The sequence below is a fragment of the Kogia breviceps genome, chromosome 5, assembly GCF_026419965.1.
Source record: "Kogia breviceps isolate mKogBre1 chromosome 5, mKogBre1 haplotype 1, whole genome shotgun sequence".
Lineage (NCBI taxonomy): Eukaryota > Metazoa > Chordata > Mammalia > Artiodactyla > Physeteridae > Kogia > Kogia breviceps.
Window position 1 is genome coordinate 8,251,834 of NC_081314.1, and position 15,159 is coordinate 8,266,992.

The window sequence follows — 15,159 nt, forward strand, 5'->3', positions numbered from 1 at the left end:
TCCTCTGTGTACATTACATCCCCATGACTTATATATTTTACAGCTGGAAATTTATGCCTTTTAATCCCCTTCACCTATTTTGTCTGTCCCCCCACCTCCTTCCCCTCTGGCAACTACCAGTTCTCTGTATCTATGAGTCTGTTTCTGTTTTGTTTTGTTCACCTGTTTTGTCTTTTAGATTCCACTTATAAGTGAACTCCTACAGTATTTGTTTATCCCTGTCTGACTTATTTCACTTAGCATAATACCCTCCAGGTCCATCCATGTAATTTGAAAAGATATATGTTCCCCTACCTGCACCACTATTTACAATAGCCAAGATACGGAAGCAACCTAAGTGTCCATCAACAGATGAATGGATAAAGAAGATGTGGTATATATATACAACAGACTATTATTCAGCAATAAAAAAGAATGAAATCTTGCCATTTGCAGCAACATGGATGGAACTAGAGGGTATTAAGCTAAGTGATTCGTTCCTAATTTTAGTTAAAAATCTACAATGTCGACATTTAGCACAATACTGACTTTGTCTTTGTAGATATAAATGTAAAGGATGTAGATATAAATGTAAATGTATCTCTAGCCCTCCTCTACCAAAAATTTTAATCAAAGAACAGATGCATCACAAATTGTATAACATCATTTCTAGGTTTTAGAATAATATTCCGGCTAATAAATTCCTAGGTCAAAGGGTACATATCTTTACATTGTGAAATATATTGTCCTATTATTCTCAGTAATTTTACCTCTATTATTTTTTTCTGTTTTTGTTTTCTGTTTTCTTTTTCTTTGTTTGGCTGTGCCACACAACTTGCAGGATCTTAGTTCCCCAACCAGGGACTGGGAGTGAAAGTGCAGAGTCCTACCAGTGGACTGCCAGGGAATTCCCTTTACCTCTACTTTATGGGAGATTCTATATCCACATCTACTAGATATTATAAAATGTTGACTAACTTCTTAGAAGAAAATTGTTTTTTGTATGAATCCTTTATTTTGCATATTTTTCAATTAAATGTGAGCTTGGCCACTTTTTTTTGTATTTGTTTAAGCCATTTGAATATTTTTCCAGTACAATGCCTGTTTCTTTAAAAATTTTAAAAAATATTTTTCTATTCATCTCTTATTTACTGATATGTGTGAACTCATTTCATAAAATTAATCTTTTTAATTTATTTAATTAATTAATTAATTTAATTAATTAAATTAGTTTTAAGGTAGTATATGAATATACTACCTTGCATCTACCCATGAGGTCTAGAAAACAATTTGGGGAAAACTGACTACTGAGTTTTCCAATTCATTCAGACTACATGGTCCTCCATTTCTTTACTCTTAGATTTATTCCCGTGTTTGTTGGTATGGATACTATTGTAAATGTATTGCTTTTTAAAATTCTACATTCTAGTTTGGTTTTCAATCACTTCATTCCCTTGCTAAATTCACTGTCTAAATCTAGTAGTTTATGTTTATTTTTTTAGAATTTTTCTATCCTACACACCATGCTGTGTGTGAATAATAACAGAGTTTTATTTGTTGCACTCTAGGCCTTACATTTTTCTTCTTGCTTCATTGTAACAGCTATGATATCTAGGACAATGACAGATAAACATGGTAAGTGTGGCTGTCCTTGCCTTATTCCCAGTCTCTGAGGGTAACTTTAATATTTACAACCAGTTAGCATGCTATTTGCTATACTTTGGGTAGATAGCTTCAAAATAATTTAAGCTTATTCTTAGCTTACAAATATTTTTATCATCAAAAGGTGTTATAGTTTGCCAAATGCTATTTCTGCATCTATTGAAAAGATTACCTGATTTTCTGCCTTATTTTGTTATGGTGGGGAATTATACTAAGTAATTTAAAAATATTAAACCCAACCTCAAATTTCTTAGAATAACCCCAACTTCTTCTCAAGTCTAACCTTTGTATACATTGCTTGATGAATTTGATAATAATTTGCTTTGAATCATCACATCCTTGTTTATAAGAGATATTTTTAAAATTAAAATTAGTGTTGACGCTTTTTCCATCAAAACTTTGCAAAAAACAAAGTAGAGAATTTCCCCTTTTCTTCTATTCTCTTTAATGTTATTTCTATTATAAAAGCTTCATATGTTCAACAGTAAATCACCTAAACCTGTTTTTGGGGTTTTTTTTTTTTTTGCAGTACACAGGCCTCTCACTGCTGTGGCCTCTCCCGTTGCAAAGCACAGGCTCCGGACGCGCAAGATCAGCGGCCATGGCTCATGGGCCCAGCCGCCCCGTGGCATGTGGGATCTTCCCAGACCGGGGCACGAACCAGTGTCCCCTGCATCTGCAGGCAGACTCTCAACCACTGTGCCACCAGGGAAGCCCTAAACCTGTTATTTTTTAAATGCAGGTGTACGTATATGCATGTGAAAGATTTAATTATGGATCCAATATCTTTGACAGGTATAGGCCTATTCAGATTTTCTGTTTCCTCCTGTATTGGTTTTGGTGCCTTCTGCTTTTAAAAACTCGCTAGCAAGTATTTGTTCATAATTTCAGCTTTATTATCTTTTTAAATCCTGCAGAAACTGTACTATTGTTTCCTTTTTCACTTCTGATATTGGTAAATTTTATTTTTTCTCTTTTTCTGGACAGAGGTTGATATGTTTTACTAGTGATTTCAAGGACGGTACCTTTGACTTGGCTGATTATCTCACCTGTACATTTATTTTCTATTTTACTATCTTTTCTTGTTTTATTCTTTTGTCTATTTTTAGGTTAAATTTATGTTTTTCTTCTAATTTCCTGAGATACATTTAGAAATTCACTTTCAGCCTTTATATTTGTCTAATAGATTCACCAACTACATCATTCTGTTTCTGCTTAGATGTAGAAAACAAGAGAACATTACTTCCACAACAGTGAGAAAAATCCAGAAAATCTCCAAACCATAACTTGTTTTAGCCAGTAAGAGAACTGAGGTCAAAAGGCAACCAGGTGAACTGAATTTCAAAGGGCTATAAAGGCCTCTGAGGAGATACAAACGCAAACTGTTTTACCTTTTACAGAGCACTGGAGGAAGAGGCGGCCACCATACAGGAGTAAGAAGAAAACAATTTCACAAATCCAGAGTAGCCGGCATCGTGTGAACTTTAGGATCCATGGGAGCCCCAGACAAAAGCGGAGCCTGAACTCACCTGAATCACTTTTTCCAGCCTCTAAACCCCGTGCTCGTGGGCGCAGAGCTGGAGACCTGAGCGAACTCTCCTCTCTAGCCAGCCTGAAACACCGCCCACTTCCGGGAACCTGCTCTCAGCAAGCAAAAGCCTTCAGCTGTGCAGACAGAACGCTCGCCCCTAGGGTTCAAGAAAAGATCTACTCACTCTGATGACGGGGTGGAAAGGTAACACCCTTGCCCCTGTTTTGGGGAAGGAGAAACGGCTGCTGGGGGGAAGCTGAGAGGTAAAAGCTGCCCGCACTTAAGTGCGAAACAGGAATATCCACCTGCCCACACCGGAGAGCCTTTAACACAGAAACAATAATCCCTCCCACCACCAGTCCCAGGCCTGGGTATACTGCTACTGAGAGAGCAGTAAAGCAGGAGCCCCCAGCCCCTGGAGGTAGGGCAGGAAACCTGGTTGAGCAGGGAATCCCGCCCTGCGCTAATACAAAGCACAGTGTGCTCTCACTGGGGGAGGAGGCTGCGGAGCTCTCTCCAGCAGGCCTAGAGGGAAATTTAGAGATGACTGTTTATATTGGAAAAAAAGAGAGGTTTCAAATCAATGAATTCTGCTTCTTCAAAAAAAAAAAAAAAGAAAGAAACAAAACACAAACAGAGAAAGAAAAGCAAATAAGCCTGGCAAGAGAAAAAGAGGAATAATGAAGATACAAGGAGAAATCAATGAAATAGTAAACAGGATGAAAAAACAGAGAAAACTCAAAGAAATCCAAAACTGGCTCTTTAAAGGGATCGATAAAATTGATAAATCTCTAGTCAGACTAACCAAGAGAAAAAGAGAGAAGACAAAATTACTATTTCCAGGAGTAAAAGCAGGGAGGTTGCTACAAATCCTACAGATAGTAAAGGATAATAGGAGAATATTATACACAGCTGTGTGCAAATACATTCAAAGACAATCTAGCAAAGCTCACTCAAGAAGAAACTATATACAAATCTATTTCTCAGCTTCCTTGAATCCATAATTCTATCCATATCTACTTCTAAATTCTAAATTCTTTCAAAGATATATATTTTAAATAACAGAAATAGACATAAGTAATACAACATGATTCTCGGTAAATAATACAAAACTCTAATCAAAGGACAACAATTTTATGAAAGAAATGCACCATGTCAAAGACAGATATTAAATCCAAGACACATGGGGCTTCTAAATAGGAACTCTTTGAATAACTATAAAACAACACATTCACATTAGAACAGAGTAACTGATTTGCAGTCTTGGGAAAAACAGATAGGAATAAATCATATCAAGAATGTAAGCATTTTCTTTGAGAAGAACACAGTTTACTAGATATATTGCCCAGGAAGTAAAGTTCTCCTTAGGTGGCTGCATTAATGCTCATTTATCCAAACAATTAAAATGAATTTTTATATTATAAACTATTAATGAAGTAATTTTCAAAACAAAAATTCATTAAGCATACTAGTTTCATGTTGCTACACTGGAACAAACTGCCACAAATTTAATGGCTTAAAGCAATAGAAATATTTTCTGTTACAGTTCTGGAGGCCAGAAGTCTGAAGTCAGCTTTACTGGACCAAAGTTGAGGTGTTGACAAAATTGCATTTCCTTCTGGAGGCTCTAAGGGACAATCCATTTCTTTGTATTTTTAGCTTCTGGAAGTTGTCTGCATTCCTTGGCTGGTGACTCCTTCCTCACAGCACTCCAATGTCTTGCTTTCATCATCCACTTGCTACCTCTGACCTTCTTGTGCCCTCTTATAAGGACTCATATGATGATACTTATGGCCCATCGAGATTATCCAGGATAGTTATGTATTGAATTGTGCCCCCCCAAATTCACATGTCGGTTGAGTTCTAAACCCCCATACCTTAGAACATGACTTTATGTAGAAATCAGGCCATTGCATATGTAGTTAATAAAGATGAGATCATTAAGGTAGGCCCTAATGCAATATTATTGATGACATAAAACGGGGAAATCTGGACACAAACACCAGGCACACATGGAGAACACTGTGCGCAGGTGAAGGCAATGTTTGGGGTGATGCTTCTTCAAGTCAAGGGACACCTAAGATTGCCAGCAAACACCAGAAGCTAGGGGGGAGGCATGAAATAGATTCTCCCTCACAGCCCACAAAAGGAACCAACTCTGCCAACACTTTGATCTCCAACTTTTAGACTTCAGGATCTGCCAACATCTTTATCTCCAACTTCCAGACTTCAGAACTATGACACAATGAATTTCTGTGTTTAAGCCACCCAGTTTGTGGTACTTTATTACATCAGCCTTAGCAAACTAATACAATGATAATTTCCCATTTCAAGATGGGAAATTATCTTAACTTAATCATATTTGCAAAGTCCCTTTGCCATATAAGGTAACATTCATAAATTCCAGGGATTAGGGAATGGGTATCTTTGGAGAGTCATTATTCAGCTTACCACAGCATGCGAATTGACAAACTATTTTAAACATTGGAGGATATAGGTTAAATAAAATGTATTCCCTTCCCTCAAGGTTCAGTGTTATTTATAGTCTAAAAAATCCAAGTGTCAAGTGGATTATTTGCAGGGACTTCTATGGACTCTAGCAAAGTGCTTGATATTTTATAAAGGAAAATTGAGGAAAATGCAGTTCGAGGGAAGTAAATTTTCTGTAGCACAAAACTATTCCCTGACAAAAATACTGGTACTTTGGCTTAATCCAGATTGAATACCAAACTGAACATTAGATGCTGAATGCAAAGTCAGACCACTGCCTTCCTTTCTAAGTATTCATACCCCCACTCTCTTGCTCGCCAACTGCAACAGCAGCAAAAATATACCCTCCACTTTATTTCCACCTTCCGTCTCTCATATAAGGTTAAATCATGACTAGAATCTAATCTGCATGTAGTCATCTAACTTCAAGGGAGGGAGTTTTTACCCTTTCCACCTAGAATGAAGTTGAGATATAACCTATAGGAAGTATCAGATTCTTCCAGCCATTGAAGCAGAGAGATAGAAAATGTATAAAAACTGAGAAGAGAAAGAACAGAACCTGAGGCTTTAATGAGAAAAGACCAGCCATTCCCAGATCAACAGGGAACAGATCTCTTATACAGAAAGAATTAATACTTACAGCTTTTGCATGAAATTATAAATACTATGTTCATCAAATCTAGAAATACTTTAAAGGAAATAGTCACAATTTTAGTCTATTGCACTCTAAAAAGTTCACAAAATTAGTGTAAATGATCCAGTCCCAAGACACACTGAATCCACCATAAACTAGTATGGAATGAGGAAAAGCTTAAAGTATCCCCGATCTATGAAAATCGTAAGGTGACAAAAAGAGAAAATGCACCTGTTAGTCACGTGAAATGGCAATATAATTGGCAATAATCTTGTACCTTCTATATTAGGAAGTACAAATTTTTTTAAAGGCACATAAATTCCCATTCAAACTGGGAATTTAAAAAGAAATGTTTATGCATTAGAAAAGTTCAACTCTATCTGGCTTTATATATGAGTTGATTTGGGAATTCAGTTAAACTACCAGAATCTGATTTGTCTTGGTTTCTTGGTTCATTCCTCGGCTGAGTTGGCTTCATATCCAGGCTCATGCGACTCATTTCATGTCCATGAAATGGCCTTTGTTAATTCCAAACTCATGTGTTCCCCACATCTTATAGATTCATGCGCATCCAAATATTAGGCTGAGTCTCTCTTCCAACAGTCTCATGAAAACTTCAATGTCTTTTTTGGGTGAGTGGGGGTCACTTGCTCATCTCCAAATCAATTACTAGGTGAGGGAAATTTGATGTTCTGATTGGCTAGGTCTACACCACATGCTTGTGCCTATGGGTAGAAAAGAAGTTAAGTTCACCCAAAACACAAAAGCTGGTATGGAGAAGGGGTGGTTCCTCAGAAAAAAAAAATACTAGATACTACTAGCAAATGAAGAGGAGATGTATTAGACAGACAAAAACATTTGAGTTGACTACAGCTCCAAGCCCGCAATTGGCCCTTGCTGCCTTCCATTGATATGGAGGGATATATACAAAGGACGTGCCAGATAAAGGCTACATTTCACTACACATGGACTTTGGCCTCATGTCCTATGTGGAGTACTAGTGAGATAGACAGGCAATCGATATGTGGAAAGGACTCCTTTCACTCAGGTTGGTTGTAGATCTTGGGCCTAATGCAAGCTGCTGTGACCCTTGGCCCTTCTCCCAAAGGCTCACACACTAATAGCACCATGTTGAGGGCTAGAAAGGACAAGGGTAGACAAACCTCTGGTAGAGGACATCACAGAGAGGGATAAAAGATATATGCCTAAAGACAGGTTTCTTTCTACTTCTCTCCTTAGAGCTGCATCCCTAAAAACACAATCTCATTTTTCCCCTGACCTGTGGTGAAAACTGAGTGTTTCTTCAAAGATACAGTACAAGATGGACTCAGACATACCCTGGAGATCTGACAAGAGGCCCGTCAGCAGATGGAATGGAGCACAGATTTCCCCACGTAAACTTTTAGCTAAGAAGTGATTCTTGTTCCTCAATGAGGAAGAAACATGAATTCAGATCGGAACTTCTCACATTTTTAAATGCAGGTCTCCTTTGAATAAAGATAAAACCTCATTCTCTTAATGTTATCTGGATTTTTCGCAAATCAGTACCAAAATCAATGCAAAGATAATTTTCAAAAGTAACAAGGCACATCTTTAATTTTGAATATGGACATTTAAACTGGCTGGCTTGCTTGACAGAAGTGTATCAGATCTATGAACTCTGAATAATGGAGCACAGCCTTACCTTAATTGCCTTTGAAACCAAGCCTATTGTGCTACCAATTTGTAAATGATCTCAATGTAAATGGCATGTTAATAAACCTAGCTGGTTAATTTGAATGTGCTCTTTAAAACTAAGACAACAAGGTTGTCTTAGAGTCCCTTCCCTGAGGGAGTGGGAGGAAATGGGCAAGAGTGAGCTTCTTCCCCATCCTCACTGAGGACCACAGCCTCATATTATTTGTTACTATATTATTATTAGCCTTGTACTGTTATTGTTAAAGATAATGCACATATCATTATCTTTATTTTTTTTAGCAAATGATATACATTTATTTTGTGTTGTGTTTGGAGCTAATTATTCTCAAATATAGTGTATTGTTTAATAAGCAAATGATTCAGCCAGGATGCTTCCATATATCTGTAGCAGTTGGAGGTGGCTGGTGTCTTTTCTAATTGGTCAGTGCCTGGAGTGCTTAGTACCTGTACCAAATTGCTGTTAAATATTTTTGAAATTGTCTTGGCCCCAGATACTTAGGCTGATCAATGAAGCTTAAAATGAAGAATAGAAATAATTCATCAAAGTTCACAGAGGAATCTTGAAAATGGTGAAAGTGACATTTTAAAACCACGTGGCTAGATGAACTATTGAATCTGTAGTGCTGGGGCAAGTGATTAGTCTTTTTTAAAAAAATAAAACAGAGGAACTACGTATTGCTTATGGCTTACTAAAATCCAGATGAATAAATGCTTCTAAAGTAAAAATCTGAAACCATAAAAGTACCAGAGGAAAGGATGATAAATCGTATTCATCATCTTAAGGATAGATAAGGCTGTTCTAAGTTTATCACAGACTATAAGAAGCTATAAAAGAAAATATCAACAAGTTTGACTACCTAAAATTTCTACATAAAGAAAAATAAAATGCTACATCCAAAGACAGAAGAAAGTTTATTAAATGTTTGAACTAATATTCAAATAAAAATAACATTTGCTAATCAAAATCGAATAAAATTATAAATACAAATAACCTGGTATAAAAAATATAAAAAGGAAATGGAGAAACTAAAATTAACAATAATTATATTAGAAAATTATTAGTAATTTACAACACCAGATTTCAAATAATTATTCTTCTTTTGTCATGATAAGATTAAACAGAGACTGTATTGGAAAATGTGTGGAGGAGTAGATATTTTTTAAAACTTTGGAAAGTGTTTAATTAATCATTTTGGAGGGCAATTTGGACATATTTATCAAAATTTTAAATGCATATAATCTTTGACGCAGCTTTTTCTACTTTTAAAAATTTCTGGGAGATATACTCAAATAGGCATGTGTGCGCACATGTGCGCGCGCACGCGCACACACACACACAAACACACACACACACAATTGTTATTTGTGGAAGGGAACCTGAAAGAAACCTAAGTGTCAATGAACTGGGTACTAGTTAAATGAGTCACAATAAATCAATGCAATATCTTATTCAGGTGCCAAAAGAAAGAACAAAGTAATCTTATACGTATTTTAAAAAAAGGTAATCAAAATAATTTAGGTGGAAATAAGACAAAAACACAAATGATTAATATAACATGATCCATTTTAGTAGAAATAGGTTTAAATATAGATATTGTTAACAGTAGTTACCTGTAGGAGATTCAATTTTTTTTTTACTTTATTCATGACCTTATTTTATGACTTATATTTGTTTATAAAGATTAAGTGTAACTTCAACTTTAAAAATTCTTTAAATTATTTTATGAAGACTATAAGTTTTGGTGACACACTGGCCTTTATTCAAATCCTATTTCCCACACAGATTAACTATGAAATTTTGGACAAGTTACTTATCTTTAAGCTTCAGGTTTTTCATCTATAAATCTATGCACTGCTTCTTTGGAGTTTGGGGGAGAATGAAATGTGATTAAGTGCTGACCCCAGTGCCAGAAACAGAAAATATTCCAAAAATGATCGCTGTTGTTATAGTATTATTTTCAATTCTATGATGCTATTATAAAATCTAAGGGTAACAATGTTATTTCAAGTTTGTTATAAGTAAATACATGAACAGAGGAACCCAAATTATAATTGCCATTAATATTTTGAGAAAATAAACAGCACTAGTACCATTTATTGGGTACTTTCTCAACTAAGCTTATTTATTTCTAATGGGTTTTTCTCCATATTCTTAACAGATTTAAGGCAGACTTTATAAAATCATTAAATTTTGGGGGCTTCCCTGGTGGCCCAGTGGTTGAGAGTCCGCCTGCTGATGCTAGGAACACGGGTTCATGCACCAGTCCAGGAAGATCCTACATGCCGCGGAGCGGCTGGGCCCGTGAGCCATGGCCGCTGACCCTGCATGTCCAGAGCCTGCGCTCCACAACGGGAGAGGCCACAACGGTGAGAGGCCTGCGTACAGCAAAAAAAAAAAAAAAAAAAAAATCATTACATTTTTTTTTCCTTATGTTCTTTATTGAATAATCTTCTTTGAAGATTGTGCTAAACATAGGCAAATTGTAAAATCAATTTAATTTGTCTCTGACCCTCTCCCATCTTTGCTTAACACTCTCTTCCCCTCTCCTCATTGTACAATTTATAAAGAAGGCCTAATCTTTTTTTTTTAACATCTTTATTTGAGTATAACTGTTTTACTATAGTGTGTTAGTTTTTCCTTTACAACAAACTGAATCAGTTATACATATACATATGTTCCCATATCTCTTCCCTCTTGCATCACCCTCTCTCCCACCCTCCCTATCCCACCCCTCTAGGTGGTCACAAAGCACAGAGGTGATCTCCCTGTGCTATGCAGCAGCTTCCCACTAGCTATCTAATTTACATTTGATAGTGTGTATATGTCCCTGCCACTCTCTCACTTCGTCTCAGCCCACCCTTCCCCCTCCCGATATCCTCAAGTCCATGCTCGAGTAAGTCTGTGTTTTATTCCTGTCCTACCACTAATCTCTTCATGACATTTTTTTCCCCTTAGAGTCCATATATATGTGTTAGCATATGGTATTTGTTTTTCTCCTTCTGACTTGCTTCACTCTGTATGACAGACTCCAGGTCTATCCACCTCATTACAAATAACTCAGTTTCATTTCTTTTTATGGCTGAGTAATATTCCATTGTATATATGTGCCACATCTTCTTTATCCATTCATCTGTCGATGGGACACTTAGGTTGCTTCCATGTCCTGGCTATCGTAAATAGAGCTTCAATGAACATTTTGGTACATGACTCTTTTTGAATTATGGTTTTCTCAGGGTATATGCCTAGTATAATTGGCCATTACCTGGGGAACTGAAATTATACAGGCAGTTAACTTGAAGAATCCTGACTGCAAAAGTTTGCATTCCCATCTACACTGAAATTGTCTAAATTTACTATAGAGAAATATAAATCACTAGATAATGGTCAACTTTGTTTTATTTTTGGATTTATTGAAACAGCCAGCTATATCAATAGCTATACTGCCATGCAAAGCAACAAATCAAGATTCCCTCTCAGCATCTATATGTAAGATACTGCTGTTCCATGTGAAAATTATTGAAGTTAATTTCTATGAAAAGAAAATTTATGTGCAATTATGTGCTTCTTGTTCAGAAAACTGATCAATCTCTAAACGCAAGTACACTCTAACCAGGATTTTTGAGAAATTAGAATCCTCAAATCTTTCTTATTTGGAACTTTAAAATTTAAGAAAGGTTTGGCAAAATAAACAAGTTTTGGCAAAATAAACACTGTTTCTCTGATGAAAAAAGTTTTTGTTTCCATACATGTCCCGTTATGCTGTTAAAACACCTATGAATTTCAAGTGCAATATAATTGGCTTTATAATAAACAATCTGCAAAGTGCTGTGGAACAGTTAAGAATACAGAGATATTATGTCCCATCGTTACTATGAATAAAACCACCCAGACACCAATTAACATCTCATTGCTATGATTACTTGTTACTGTTCTTGTTGCACCAAACTTACATCTTTTTTAGTTCATATTTTGATTTCAAAAAGTTATGCTAAGAAAATATTAAATTTATCATAAATGCAAATAAATGTGAAACATACATAGCTAATTATGTTCATAACCACTGAGAAGAATATGAAAAGGAAAATTAAACTGCTTTGCTTCAAGGAAAACCTTTTAGGAAACATTTGTTGAATAAACATGAAAGAAACTTTTAAAATGTTTTCTTACACAGTTGATGTTTGGCTTATATTTTTACATATGACAATCATATGCATTTCCTTTAATTTTTAATATATCCCAAGTACTGTCTTCATAATGTCTTAGTATTGTGTGTTGGTGGTGGGAGGGAGGGGAGAAATATATTTACCAAATATTTAAATAGAGCTCCCACAATTTTTAAAGCTTGTAGTAGAAAGATAACACCACTTAACAGTGGCAAATAAATTTAAGAAACAAGCAAAGTGACAATCTATGGGAAACACAAAGATACACTGAAAGTTTTGGTGATAAAGTAACATTAATTAAATAATGTTTTGACATTCATGATGCTATAATGATTGAATCTGTTATGTCTTTTAAAGATATTCTCTTTAATTATATCTCTGCTATTCCCTACATTCTAAAATATTCAGTAGCCAATATTTTCTATGCAAGTATTTCAGTATTACAGAATTGGATTTCAACTTTGAAATGTATCTGTGATAATTTATTGATTAGTTTTAAGTCCTATGTAAGAAAAAAAAAGAGTATTGAGGGGAAGTCTGTCTCCAGTAATAATTGTTTTGTACCCCAGCTGACAGGTTTACAGGATTCAGCTTTTAGAGTGTTTGCTGCCTTCCCCAGGACGCCTTTCCAGAGTGGAGCAGAGTTTAGATCGACTCTGGGGTATTAGCACATCATGAAGGTAATCTGTTTCCTTAGCTGAAGCTCACAAACAAAGCAGTTAAATCCTCATCACAAATGGCCAAACTGGGACTCATTACACTTTTCATAGGCCTGGATCTTTTTGTTTCTGAATCTCTAAAACGTTTATATAGGGCAATGAAATTTTCACAGAATCTGAGCCAGTTGCTTTAACAAAGAATGAGATACAGTGTTCTGAAAGATACAGTTTTCTTCTAAAAGTAGGAATATAATTTAAAGAAGAAAGAAAGAATGGAGGAATGAAGACTTAACACTGCCTTCATGGCTCCTGGTCAGAGTAGGGACTTTTCTCTTGAAACACTGCTTATTTGGCAAAAGTTTTCATTTACTTATCAATTTAACACACTTTGTTTGAGTTTCTACCATGTGCCAGGCTTTGTGTGAGGAACTGAGATAAGAAAGTGAATATGACATGATATCAACCTATGAGGAGTTTAGTCCAACAGAAGAGAATAAATAAAAATATTGTTATATAACAATATTGTCAATATTGCTGTAAGACAACATTGTACATATAGTTATAAAACAATGTGATAGGGTCTATGAAAAATAAGTAAAAAGTACCTAACATTGCAGGGAAAGAGAGAAATGGGCTGTTCAGAGAGTACTTAGACTGGAATGAATTGGTAAGGCTGGGACAGAAGGAGAAAGCATTATATGTTAACAGGTCAGAATTTCCAGGTATAAAGGAAGATGAGTTGTTTTTTGTTTTTTTTTTTTAAGTTGTTTTAAAGCTTCAGAATATTGTTTGACTTATTGAGTGCAGGGAACATAACTTTCTAAGTGGGTGTTAATGCTATGATTTTTCCTAACTTCCAACTTAGGCCAAAGGTCTACCTTTAAATAGGAAAAGACATGCCTACGGAAACATCAAAACAACATGGATGTTAGACTTTTAATAATAAAATTTGTATACGTATCCATTATATATCATCTTTATAGATAGATAAAGATAGAAACAGAAAAAGACACAGAGAAAGAGAAACTATGAGAGAAAGAAGATGAAGAAGGAGAAAGAGATAGATTTATGAAGCCCTACTGGGCACTGGGTTGTCAGAGTTGGAAATGAATCCTGTCCAGTCAGTGAGGGATGTCTGTAGTAGAATATGTTTACGACCCTAACAGTGCTCTAAAGTCAAAAGTAGTACTGACTTTGGTAAACCTAAGTCGGATGTGTAAAGTAGAGCTAAAAAAGTATCACTTATTGAGCACTTACGTGCCAGGGTGTCTTCCGAAAATGTTCTACATATGGTATCTTGTTTAATCTTCAAAAATCTTTATGAAAGAAGTTATATTGTTTTAGAAATAAAGACATGGAGAGACTCAGTAACTTGCCCTAAGTCAAAATGAATAAGGGTAAGGAATCAGAGGTGATTTAAAAAGGAGAAGATACTAAACCATGGGAAAGCATGGTGTATGCAAGGACAGCAAAGTCTGTATAACTAAACCATAGAGTCTAGGAATCAAGGAGAATAAAAGGGAAACCAGGGAAGGGACATTCTATAAACAACCTTGCATTTCATGACAAGTTTCAACTTTAGAATCTATTTGAAAACTTGTGCTCATCTAGGCCAGAGTTCAGGGTTTGCCAAATGAACTTTTCCTGCTTATTTAATATCACGAACACTAATCTACGTAATCATCAGATTCTACTTCTTCTACCTTCAACTATCTTGTCAGTCCATCCCCTCTTCTACACCCCAGGCTAATTTCGTAGTTTAAGACTTGGTCTTTTTACCTAGATTCTACAATTATTTGAGAGGAAAAATATCACTTAATATTTCAGGCAAAACTGAGAACTACTGTTCTATATGCATCCAATATTTCTTTCTCTAGTTACTAAAGACCAAATGTTTCTTGTCCTAAAGGCAATCCCTCCATTTCTTCTTTTATTCCATCCTCTTTTGCCTTTCCTAAGGAAACATACATTATTGATGATTCTGTCTCTTAAGTTTATTAAATTCCTTTCTCTCATATACACACTGCTTATTTTCATCTATTCAAGATCCCAATTTAAAAATCACTCATTAAACCCCTCATACTATTCCAGGCCCAGCCCCAAACTCTCTCTCACAAAACTTTTTAAGAGTTTTCCTAAATTTATTGCCTAGGTTTCCTTGTAGTCCACTTCTCAACCCCTGCAAGTTTTGCTTCTACTCCTATATATACATTGACTAAGACTGCCATTTTATACCCAATGGACATAGTTCATTATTTATCTAATTTAAACTCCCAGAAGCATCAGGCACTAATGACCTTTCTTTTCTGCTTGAAACACTCTCTCCTCTTAATTTCTCTGGC